The following is a 12,500-nucleotide window of genomic DNA, read 5'->3' as shown; positions in this document are numbered from 1 at the left end:
TCCGGTGCAATCGCTCGTCGAGGGACTTTGTGATTTTTTTTTAGCAAGTAGGTTAATATTCACGCCACAGAAGTGTCGACATTACGGTAAACTCCCGAGAGGCTTGCGCAAAGGCTGTGCTGTGGTCACGTGACCTCAGCGTTTTGGGCTGCCGGGAGCACGCACAGAATCACTTGCATTTGAGGCGGGTCGGCCGATGACCGCAACCGCTGCAGCGACCGCCGAGAGTCGACCCCGAAGTCAAGGAGAATTGTTTAACTTTGATCTGACTGATTAGGGCGAGGTCGGAAGGTAATAGTAATCGTAGGCCTTTAAGTGGCGCTTTTTGGGGTAGTTTCCACCTTTCAGAAGAGAGCGTTGAGAGAGACGGGAAAAACACGAATGGAATTAGAAATCGGTTGAAACACTTTTAGCTTCACTGCGTTTGTACGCTTTCTGTTCTCTTTTTTCGGTTGATCTGTGCAATGTGATTCGCCTGCAGCCTTTCATACGTTTTTTTTCCATATTTTCTCTTTTTTATAGTACTTTTAATCTAGTTTCAGAGGGAAAGGGATATATATATATATATATATATATATATATATAGAGAGAGAGAGAGAGAGAGAGAGAGAGAGAGAGAGAGAGAGAGAGAGTGAGTGAGTGAGTGAGTGAGTGAGTGAGTGAGTGAGTGAGTGAGTGAGTGAGTGAGTGAGTTAGTGATTGATTGATTGATTGATTGATTGAGTGAGTGATTGAGATTGCGATTGTGCGTGTACGCGTGCATGTGCGCTCGCATGCATGTGTGAATTTGCATGTGAGAGACAAAGTGAAAGTAATTGAACTTGAAGACTAATAGCAAATCCCCAGAATTCAGGAAGCCTTAAAGAGAGAGTAAAGAACATTAGCCGTTCCTTCCCAGTCGTTGGCGGTAGCACGCAAACATCCTGTCATACAGACAACATACGTCGTATGTCGCATACTCTTTCATACAAGTAACGAAACAATTGGCCAACTGATAATCATGCTCGGCGGCGGCGGCGGCGGCGGTAGCGGCGGCCTGGAGACCTAAATGTCCAGTGACGCCGAACCGCCGCCGTTCCAAGCCGCGCTGCGCATCGACTCCGCGGCGGTCGTCCCGAGGGCGGTGGTGATTCGTATTTGGAGGAGGAAGGACCTCGAATGACGGCCGCATGTTAAACGAGGCAGAGGAAGCAGATGAATGCGATATTGCCATGTCCCGTTCTTCGACGTCGGTTGAAAGACACCGAGGTTAACGCTTGCACGCCAACGGACGCACGCACGGACACTTTCTCGCATTTTTTCCTCTTTTTTTGTAAATCAGCGACACTTTTCACCATTTCGTACTCTGGCGCGGTTACTAAGATATTTTGTTTACTTTTTTCGCGAATGACTTTGAACATTTTATTCCCATTTCGTGACGTTCGATTTCTTGGGGGTTTACGTCCTTAGAAACTCCTCAATGAAACGGTTAAGCAGACGAGGAACATGGTGGTCGACCGCTCGAGTATTCGCACGGCGTCGGTGCGCAACGACTGCGAAAGAGCCGAGGGACTTCCTGTTCGTCGGCCGGTGATCGGTTTCTGCGCATCCGCCGATTCGTCTTATAGCCATCATTCTCTCTCGCTGCGACTTTTATTATTAACGACGGTGTACTTTCGGCGGTGCGGATGAGACTTTGAAAGAAAACGGGAGGTCGGACTTTGAAGAAAACGGAAACGCGAACCTTAAGGAAAACGGAAAAGAAAATGGGAATCGTAAGGAAATAAAGAAACCAAGGCACACGACTTTGGAGTAGGGTAATAAGGGTCTTTAAGTTGATCCGAATGTTTCCCAGGACCCGATTTGACACTCGCGATCGCCTGAGAAGAACGCTGGAGGACGGTGGGAGTGAGACGAATAAAGACACAACAGGGACTTTGCGCGCGTGTTAGTGAGGGCGAGGATTGTGAGCATGATAGGGAATTGTTTTTATTAAATGATATAGAGAGATTTCACTTATTTATATTAGATTTTACTCATTAGATTTACATGGATTTGACATTCATTTTATGTTTTTACTCATTAATTCTAGATAAAATTTTCTTATCTACTTACCTACCTCATATACGTAAAGCGAATACGCTTTTTATTGTCTGTTCCCCATGCATTACTCTTTCTTATGACTAATATTTTATCTCTGGAGGAAAACAGGGCGCCATGATCTATAGTTCCCAAGCAAAATACAAAGAACTAAGCATTGCGATACATGGATCCGGGGGAAATAAATGAAAAAGGCCGGCTCCGGCCCGCCCGCGGCATGGGAGTGCGCCCCCGGGCGGCGGCGGCGTCGAGGGGAGGCTGTTTGGGAAAGGTAACGTTCACAATCATCAGGCGATCGCTCGCTCGTCGGGCTGTGACGTCAGGTGTTTGTAAATTATGGCCCGCGGGTTGATGCGACTTCTTGCGTCGCGCGCGCTCCTCGGCGGCGGCACCGCGCGTGGCACCGCCTTGGATATCCAGGGGGTTTAGGGTTTATCAAGACGTTTAGTATTACTGTGGTTATGCATGCATGCATGTATATATGTGTGTATGTATAGTATGCATGTGCTCCTTGTCCAGCCAAGCTTCTCGCACGCCGAGGAAGTCCTCTGGCTTGCCATTTCGAGAGACAGTCAAGATTCAGGTTATTTTCCGTTGCCGCGTGGAAGAGGGAGCACCACGCGAGCTGGCCGTGAGTCACATCGGGGCTGGTTAGATTTTAATTCTTGTTTATTATTCGCAGGCTGGTTTTAATCCGAATTGTATGCTGTATGAAAAATGTGTTTTTCGTTATTTTGTTTGAATTCTCGTGTATCTGTGTGTCTGTCTCTCTGTCTCGCTCTCTCGTTCTTTATTTATTTTTCTATCTTTCTTTTTCTTTCATTCTTTCTTTATTATTCTCTCTCTCTCTCTCTCTCTCTCTCTCTCTCTCTCTCTCTCTCTCTCTCTCTCTCTCTCTCTCTCTCTCACTCTCTCTCTCTCTCTCTCTCTTTCTCTCTCTCTCGCTTTCTCTCTCTCTCTCTCTCTCTCTCTCTCTCTCTCTCTCTCTGTCTCTTTCTCTTTCTCTTTCTCTTTCTCTTTCTCTTTTCTCTTTCTCTCTCTCTCTCTCTCTCTCTCTCTCTCTCTCTCTCTCTCTCTCTCTCTCTCTCTCTCTCTCTCTCTCTCTCTCTCTCTCTCTCTGTTATAGATTCATCAGTCGTGCCTAGGATATTGTTTGCTCGTGTTTGTTTGTGGCCTTGCGAGACATGCACATTTTCCTCTGGCTCGGTGACCTCGCATGCCCTTGGAAGACCCGAAGGAAATCGATGCCCTTGCGAGGCACGAGGAGGCCAACTCGCGCAGAGACGGAAGGCGAGGCGTAGAGCACATTGCGATAACGGCGGGAGTGGGAGGGAATGGGAGAGAGAACGCAAAGAGATAATAAGGAAGCGGAGTAAGGAAAAGGAAACGCGAGGAGCCTCCCGACAGACAGCGCCTCGCGGCCTCGGCGCAACAGAAGGTGAAATGCGCTACGATCGCCGCGCCCTCCCGACGGCGGGGAGGGCGGGGGCGACGGCGGCCAGGCACGCCCACGGGCTCGCATTACAACGAGTCAACACGGGAGCCGCCTTCCGACCCCCCCCCCTTCCCCCATGTTCATCACCCCACCCGATATCACTCTCCCAGTCCCTCACCCGAACTCCCTTTCCTGCCTCCCTTACCCCCGTTCCTCCCCCGTGCTCATCCCCACTCCCATTATGATCCCCATCCCCTCCCCAGTACCCCTACCCCTGCCCCCATGCCCATCCCCATTTGTATCTCCACCCCCTTCCCTTCCCCTGGGATTCTACCCCACTCCCGGCCCGCTTGCTCCCCCCCATTCTCATCTCCATCCCCACCTCCGTCTCCCATCTTCCCTGCCCATCCTTATTCCGTCCCCATCAGCTGCTGCATCCCTACCCCCCTCTCCCCACCCCCTTCCCTCAGTCTCCATCTCTCCACTTCTTCATAAGGAATGTTTTCACTTCGTCAGAGGTCTTGGTGGCGCTTTATCCCCATTTTCTTTGAAGTGTAGAGAAAATGGGACGATTGGTCGTGTGAGTGTGTCGTCATCGTGCGCGTTGTCACCTGTAAATTGTCTCACTTCGAGGTATCAATTACAGGTGTGCTTGCGCAACTTGTTTTGGAAATATAGGTGGGAGAGAGGAAGAGGGAGGGACACGGAGTTAGAGAGGGAGAGGGAGGGAAAGGAGTAGGGGAAAGGAAGAATTGGAGCAATAGGAAAAAAAAAGAGAGATGGAGGGGAGGGATGAATGATAAAGATATGAAGAAATAAGGAGAGGAGAGGGATAGAAAAGAAAAGAGAAAGAGAGAAGGGGAAATAAAGGGGGAAGGGAAAGGGGAGCGGCAGAGAAAGAGAAATCAGGCAAATGAGGAATGTTAATTACAGGTAATTCAGTAATTGCTGGCTAGTTGGCCGTATGCCAATGTGTCTCACAGGCGCAGCAGTCGTATATGTGTCGTGTGTCGGTTTACGCAAGTTCTTGTCTGGAATTTTCTTTTAAAGTTGTGATGCACTTCAGGCAAAATGTTTCTCTTCACGGCCTCGATGTTTTAAAAACGTGTTCCGACAGACGTTGTCAAGACGCAGTTATTGGCAGGCATAAATCTGATACATCTTTGAAGTCATACCGGTTACTTGATGTCGCCTTATTTGACTAACAAAAGGCGCGATGTGTAATCAGTCTCCAAGTCCCACTGCTTATCGGAGATGAGCGACGCAAAGGGCTGGAAATACCCGTCGCCTTAGAGAACCGTTACAGGTAATAGCCAGGTGAGAAGCGGCCGTAAAAGCGCCGTAATGTAATTGTTATTGTAGCGTCGGCGCTCCGCCCTCGCGTGCCCCGGGAGGCTGTACTTGTTTCTAAAAATAGAAGGGGAGTTAAAGATGAATTGTTGTACAATTGCCTTTTTGTTTGCTTATTGATTTTGATTTTGCCATGTTATGGGTAGTGTTTTTTCGTTTGCGTTTAGTTGATGTCATTGTTTCGTTTGGTGCTCGGCGTCGGTTAGGAATAACGAGTTGGAACTGGAACACGTGTCCTTGAGGAATCCTTCCGGCTTAGAGCTCATCGCAGGCTGAATCCCGAAGGACCTGGCACATGGAATGCGCTGCCCTTGCGAGTGCTTTCCGATTCTGCTGCCCGGATCGCTCGCTTCTTCCTTTACTTCGCCCGCCCTTTCCTCTCGTGCTTTCCTGCTCATTCCTTCCCTGGCATTCAGAAGGTAAGCCATCTCGCGCAGGAGGCCAGTTCCGCGCTGTCACGGTCGAGCTCGCCGTCTCTTCCTTTCTCTCTCTTATCTACTGCCTTGGTCGTTGTCTTTATCCGTCGCTGTAAACTCCTTCGTCATTTCCTCTCTTTTATTCTCGTGTTTATTGTGTACATCTTCGGCGCTGTGAAAGCCCCTCTCCCCTGTTCTTCACATCTCATTTTATTGGCCTGTTCATCTTTGGGCGGCGGCCACCTTGCCCTCCCCTTCCTTCCGATTTTGGTTCCCGTGTTCTTTGTATGTGTGTATTATCTTCCCTTCCCTTTCTGTTTTCATCCCTGTGTTCTTTGTGTGTGGTTGTGTTATCTTCCATTCCCTTCCCTCTCCTTTCCGTTTTTATCCCCGGGTTCTTTGTAAATATCTTTGTAACCTTCCCTTCCCTTTTTGGTTTTATCCCCGTGTTCCTTGCCTGCATCTGTGTTATCTTCCATTCACTTCGCTTTCCTTTCTGCTTTTACCCCCGTGTTCTTCGACTGCGCCTGTGTTATCTTTCCTTCCCTTTCTATTCCCGCGTTCTGTTCTATGCCACTGCGACCCCCCTTCCCCTTCCCCCTTTCCCTCGCGGCTCCACCCGCCGTGTCCGTCGCTCCCTCGTCAGACGGGTTCTCCATGTTGAGGTTCTCGTCTTACCATATTGTGGAGTCGCGGTGGTGATGGTGGCGAGAGAGGACGGTCGCCACGACGTTCCTCCTCCCATACACTGTCCGTCGTTCGCTCGTGGTGCGTGTGTGGCCCTCCTCCGGGTCGGTTCCTGAAGCCCCGGTGGTTCCTGAAGCCTCGGAGCATGGCCCCTTTGCGGTGTTCGGAACCTGTAAGTAGGTTTGCTAACGCTTCTGGTCGTTCGAGCTTTCTGGACCTCGGGTTTGTTCGGTGATTGGGTTTGGCGTGAGGCTTGTCTGCGAGATCAAAAGGTCGGCTTTTGCATCGACTCATGGCGTCAGACTCCCCAAGGACGGGCTGTCATGTTTTAAACTACTGTCTGTTTACTAAGGACGCAAAATTACAGGGTGACATCGGAAGTTCAAGTATCCATTGCTTGGCGTGGACGTCGTTCGTTATGTAATACCCTAGTGTTATGTTGAAAGAGGAGGCAGAGACAAAGGGAGAAAAAAAGCGAGGAGGGAAATAGAAAAAAAACGAAAAAATATATGCTCTCCATACTGGGTCTCGATGCTGCATGGAACAGAATGACGAAGCGGGAAACTGAAAAAAAGACGAAAAGATATATGCTCAGCGTTCTCGATGGAACGCCATCTCATCATGTTTGGAATTTCTTGAGGGTGTTTGCGCTAACAAGATCCGGCCTCGATGACCTCTTTTCGTCTTCCAAGAAGTCCCCGGAGACCTTTCGGCACATCTATCGGACTCTGACGCTCGGGGGAGACTTGTTGATACATCCTGACAGCTGTCGAGGCGAGCTCTTTGCGAATGTTCCTGCAATAGCTCCTGATGTGTTTAGTTTTCTCTTTCTGTTAAAGCTTCTAAGATTTTTCGCTCCTTGTGTGCATGTAGAAAAATGTAGATGCTTAAAGTTCCTTGTGTTTATGTAAACGTTTGTAATTTCCTGTTTTTTTCTTTTAGAATTCAGTAGGACACATATCCAAAGATATTTAATACTATTCTTGCGTGTCTCCAATAGAAGTTGAATAGTGTAGTAAGTAGCTTTCCATTCTTCGGTTTCCCCTTCCTCCGATGACCAAACCGACCCCCGCAATGTGCGAGTCTCCGCCGTCATGCTTCGAGAATGTATTGCTGGAGGGGGAGGGGCGTGTCTCAGCTGCTGCCAAGGTCGTCATGCTCCTCCTCCTCATCCTCCTGTTCTTCTTCTTCCTCCGCCTCCTCCTGCTCTTCCTCCTCCTCCTCCTCCTCCTCCTCCTCCTCCTCCTCCTCCTCCTCCTCCTCCTGCACTTCTTCCTCCTCCCCTTGCTCTTCTTCTTCTTCCTCCTCTCCCTGCTCTCATTCTTCCTCCTCCTCATCTTACTTCTGCTCTTCTTCCTCCTACTCCTACATCTCCTACTCCTTTTCTCCTCCTCCTCCTGCTCTTCTTCCTTTTCCACCTCTTCCTCCTGATCTACTTCTTCCTCCTCCCCCTTCTCCTTCTCTTCCTTTTCCTCCTCCTCCACCCCATCCTGCTCCTCCTGGTCCTCCTCCTCCTCTTCCTCTTCCTCCTCCCCATTCTCCTACTCCTCCCCATCCTCCTCTTTCTCCCCCTTCCCCCCCTCCTCTCTCTCCCTTCTACTTTCCTCCTCCTCCCCTTCCATCTACTTGTTTCTCCTCTTCCTCCCTATGACTTTTTGAATTTCTCTCTTTTTTTATTATTTGTTTCCATAATCTCTTTCATTTTATTTTCTTCGCCTTTCGCGTGGTTGTTCGTTCGATTGCTTAGTTGTTGGTTTTATATTTTTTTATATTATTTTCTTCGTAACGGAATAAACATAACGCATGTATTTGCTATATTTTTTGACTCTATATACCCATGAAATTTACCGTAAGAAGAAAATAAGTGAAAAATAATCTGTAAAAGAAATCGTCACATGTCGTTATTTATAGATTGGTGGCTGAAGGCAAGTGCCGGGCGTCACGCGATTCCTGCCTTGACCGAGACCTCCTTTCCGTAAATGTTGGAATTCGGGAACACAGCCTTGGAATCACTCCGGTGCTGCGTTCTGTAATGCCGTCTTTCCCTTTTCGTTGCTGCCTGTAATTTCTTTGGCTGCTCCTGAGTTTGTTTTATGTGTATGTGGTTTGTGGTTTTGAGACATGCTGTTGTTAACTATTGTAATGGTTGTATTTCATCCACCACTATCATCACCGCAACAGCTTAACTACAACCACCACAGCGACAACCTCCTCCAACCCCTCCATCACCAACACAACCTCTTCCCCAACCCAATTCCACCCACCATCACCACGAACAATGCCCCCCCTCTCCCCTCCCCCCACAGCCTTCTCCCAACCACAGCCACACCGTCACCGTCACTATTTCTCATCAGTGACAATTATTTCTCGAAACTCGGTGTTAGCGAGACACAGACCTCGTGGACTGCGTGGTGTCCGCCTTGGGGAATAATGATAACGATTTCCTTCAGCAATTCAGCCGATCTGCCAAGGCTGCTACTCAACCCGGATCTGCTCCCGGGAGCCTCGTTCCGGGTGTCGTTGCGGACTTCCGTTTATTTTGATTTTGCTTGAATCGTATGGTTCTTTCGTTTTTTAATTTCTTCACTTTCTCTCTCCCTCTCTGTCTCTGTCTCTCTCTCTCTCTCTCTCTCTCTCTCTCTCTCTCTCTCTCTTTCTCTCTCTCTCTCTCTCTCACTCTCTTTCTTCTTCTTCTTCTTCTTTCTTTCTCGTCTCTCTCCTTCTCTCATCTCCCCCTCTCCCCCTGCTCTCTCGTCCTTTCTTCTCCTTCTCCTTCTCCCTCCTTTTTTTCTCCCTCCCTCCTTCTCCATCTCCCTCCCTCCCTGCCTCCTCCGTCCCTCCCTCCATCCCCTCCTCCTCCTCCTCCCTTCCTCCTCCTCTTCCCTCCTCCTCCTCTCTCCTCCTCCTTCCTCCCCCTCCCCTCCTCACCTTTCTTCCCTCCTCCTCCTCCTCCACTTTTTTCTCCTCCTCCTCATTTTTTATCATCACTGCGTTTGTTCTTGTTTTTGTCCATTATCTCGTATATCATTTCTTGTTTATTTCCTCATTGTCTTCTGTCCCATCGTCTTTATTGTTTTTTATTATAATTTTATTATATTTTCCCATTGTTCATCTTTTTCACGTTATTCTTGTTATATGTGTGTAATTTCCCTAACACTTTATCGGCCTTCCTTTGTCTCCGTCCTTTCTTTAATTTCCTTTCTATTTCTTCCTCCTTTTCTCGCTAGGAAAGAAGAAAATGGAAAATGAGAGGAAGGCAAACGCATGATGGTCGAGAGTCCTTGATTGGGGTTCATTCGAGAAATTATTGTTGTGATAAATGACATGCAGCTAAACACACACGCACACGGACTTGCACACGTACGCGCACGCGTACACACACATGCACGCGCACACATATGCATACGTACATAGACACATACTCATGAAATATGAGTAATACCTGGATTACTCCCCTCAAGGTCTGGTTTGTCCTCCAAGGACCCCCCCCCCCCCCGCCCCCAAGAAAAAGCTGGAATGACGCCCCTGGAAAAGCGTATTTTCAAAAAGCATGCTGAAATTGTTTTAAGTTATCCACCGTAAAAGCATCGTTTTCTCTTAATGAGTGGAGATGGTTGCAGGGGAGACCCTAGTAGATCATAGAAAACGAGGACCCATTAAGAATATTCATTGATATGTTGTAAGACGATGCTGCCTGACAGGATCAGGATTCAGATAAAGGAAAATTGTTTTAAAAAGTGTATCTTTTGATTTAATTACCATGCCTATTTCTTCCCTAATTAGGCTTAGTTACTTTAGTATGTTTACCTTTTGTGCTGAATTAATTATATATTTTTTTCCTTTTTTGCAGGTGAGTGACTCTCTTGTCCTGTAATTCTCTTGATGCGCCTGGTGAGTACGTCGTCCTGTTTCCTTTACCACTGAAATTGTCTAAGGTTTTCCAAATACGAATTACTTCATCATAATTCGACGAACTGTAAGCATAAAAAGAAGTGATTACGTTCACAGGATTGATGGCGAGGCGTTAAGATGAACCTGATATAACGCGATTAAAAAAAGGTTAACGGGGCAGACAAGGGAGCGGGGTATAGCCAAGGCTGGAGAGATAAGGTCCAAAGGGCATCGGAGCGGCGGGGCAGACGCCGCCTCATGTAAGCGGTCGTGGCTGTGTCGCCGCCTCACCTGCCCGTAGCTGGACACTCGACACTCTTGCCTGTGGTTGATTCCGCCATCAGTCGCCCTCGTAGCGTGGGGCTGTGGGCGCCATCTTTGGACCCGTTTTCTACGCTCGTCGTTTTCCCTTTTTGTTGCTTTTCTCGTTTGGGTGTTTTGTTTCGGTTGTGTTTTTTGTCTGGTATTTTGTTTTACTTTCGTTGTCGTGGAATTATTGTTGTTGTTGTTGTTTGTTGCTATTTTGGTAATGGTAATCATTGTTATTATTGTTATTGTTGTCGCTGTTGTTGTTATAATTATTATTACTATTATTGTTATTGTTATTATTATTATTATTATTATTATTATTATTATTATTATTATTATTATTATTATTATTATTATTGTGATTATGATTATTATGAGTATTGCCAAAGTCGCAGTCACACGTCACATGTTGTCCAGTTTATTACGATTAACCTATCTTATCTTTTTATGGCCAGATTTTGATGTGTTACCATATGTGATAATCTTCCTAATTCACAAGGTTATGAAAGTGTTTTTAGCACAATATAGATATGCATATATATATACTTGTAGTAAAGTATACGAAAGAGATTTTAAAGCGAAAAAGTAAACGAAACGAAAAAAAAGTTCCAGACGGGAAGAAAACAAACAGTGAGTCTTGTTATTTTAGGAATGTTCCCCGAAAAAATAAAAGGCAAAAATAGTTGTCCTAAAGAATGGAGGGAAACAGGCCTAAAGACACAGTGCTTGCGTGCTTGCTCTTTGTCGGACTCGGAGAGAAATAAGCACGGGATTTTTGGCGGGATTTTTTAAAGGGCGGGAACGAGGCTTGATGAATGCGCTGGGATTATAGAATTTGCGGTTCAGAGGAAAGGATTTGGCGGTGCTGCGCCGGGCGAGATTTTTCGGAGTTTGTGGATGCTTAGGAGGTGATGGAGGAGGAGGAGGAGGAGGAGGAGGAGGAGGAGGAGGAGGAGGAGGAGGAGGAGGAGGAGGAGGAGGAGGAGGAGGAGGAGGAGGAGGAGGAGGAGGAGGAGGGGGGGGGGATGGGCGGAAGTGAAGGAGATGGTTGCTTGGGTGTGGAGATGGACTGGTGGAAGGAGGTGGATAAGGTGCAATGAGTGGGTGGGTGGGAGGTGGAGGAGATGGGTGGGTGGAAGGAGGTGGAGGAATGGAGGGATGGGAGGAGGTGGAGGAGATGGGCGGGCGGGAGTTAGTGAAAGGCGTGGGCGCCTCGAGGACGTGCGTAGATCGAGGAGTGGGCGGGGAGGAGACCGCAGGCGAGCAAACAGAGAGAGAGGAGTAGGAATGTAAGCTTAAAATAAACAAGGAAGGAGGGTGAATGGATGGAGAATGAAGACAGAGAAAGAAAAGTGGAAGGGGGAGAGAGGGAGAATGGAAGAGAGGGAGAATGGAAGAGAGAGGGGGAGAGATTGGGGGAGAGGGAGGGAGAGAGAGAAAGAAAGAATGGGAGAGAGAGAAGGAGAAAGGGAGAGAGAGACAAGGAGAGGGAAAATGGGAGGAGACAAGGAGAGGGAGAAAGGGAGAGGGATGGAGAAAGGGAGGGAGAGAGAGGGAGAAAGGGAGGCTCAGTGAGAGAGGGGGGGATGAGAATGAGAGGTGAGGAAGAGGAAGAGAAAGAAAGAAAGAAAGAAAGCGACCGAGCGTGGGAGGACGCGTAGGGGAGGGAGGGAGGGAGGGAGGGAGTGAGGACGCAAGAAAAAAGCGGCACAGCGAGATGAGTTATCCATACGCATTGTATACGTTTCCGACACCTTGTTAATACCACTTGGAGCGGGTTTGTTGATCGTACATCCTCCGAGGACGATCAGGGGTCAGACGCCCTTTCGTGGCGCTGGAATGTTCTCTTATTCTGAAGACGACAATGGAGGAAAATATGTGGATTTGTTGATTTTTTTCGTGTTGGATTTTTATGTCATGCAAGAAGGATGGAATTAAATATATTAGTTTAAGGGTGACATTTATTGTATTCTTTCGGTGAATTTGACTACTCGCTGATACGATTGGCGTGAGTGGAAAGAAAGGGGGAAAGATTGAAATATTGTAGAATGGCCTTTTACCCTGGCGACACCTTGATTCGTTCAGAGATTCTGTCACACTGTCACACACCTCAGGGCGTGGGGCGCCGTCGGTCGCCGGGAGTTATTGCGAAGGAGAAGAGCGGGTTTGGGTTGTGCTGGAGAGTTTTATTGGGTCTGAGTTGGTTCTCGCGTTGGCTGTTTTCTGTGGTTTTATTTTATCGGTTTTTGTCGTTTATTCATTTGGTTCTGAATGGGTTGTTTATTGGTTTGGTTTTGAAAATGGATGAACTTCCAAACTGAGTGTCGGAGACC

At 47.7% G+C, this 12,500-nt stretch overlaps 1 protein-coding gene across 22 annotated transcripts in view; it reads left to right on the top strand.

Annotated features, from left to right (window-relative positions):
* LOC113806428 (nucleolar protein dao-5) overlaps positions 1-12,500 on the top strand; it is a 481,722-nt gene that overhangs the window by 254,991 nt on the left and 214,231 nt on the right. The gene's annotated exons all lie outside the window — the stretch shown is intronic.

This window comes from Penaeus vannamei, chromosome 33 (genome assembly GCF_042767895.1).
Source record: "Penaeus vannamei isolate JL-2024 chromosome 33, ASM4276789v1, whole genome shotgun sequence".
In the NCBI taxonomy this organism is placed as follows: Eukaryota; Metazoa; Arthropoda; class Malacostraca; order Decapoda; family Penaeidae; genus Penaeus; species Penaeus vannamei.
The sequence above is the reverse complement of the archived record's forward strand: the minus strand, read 5'-3'. Positions and strand labels throughout refer to the sequence as shown.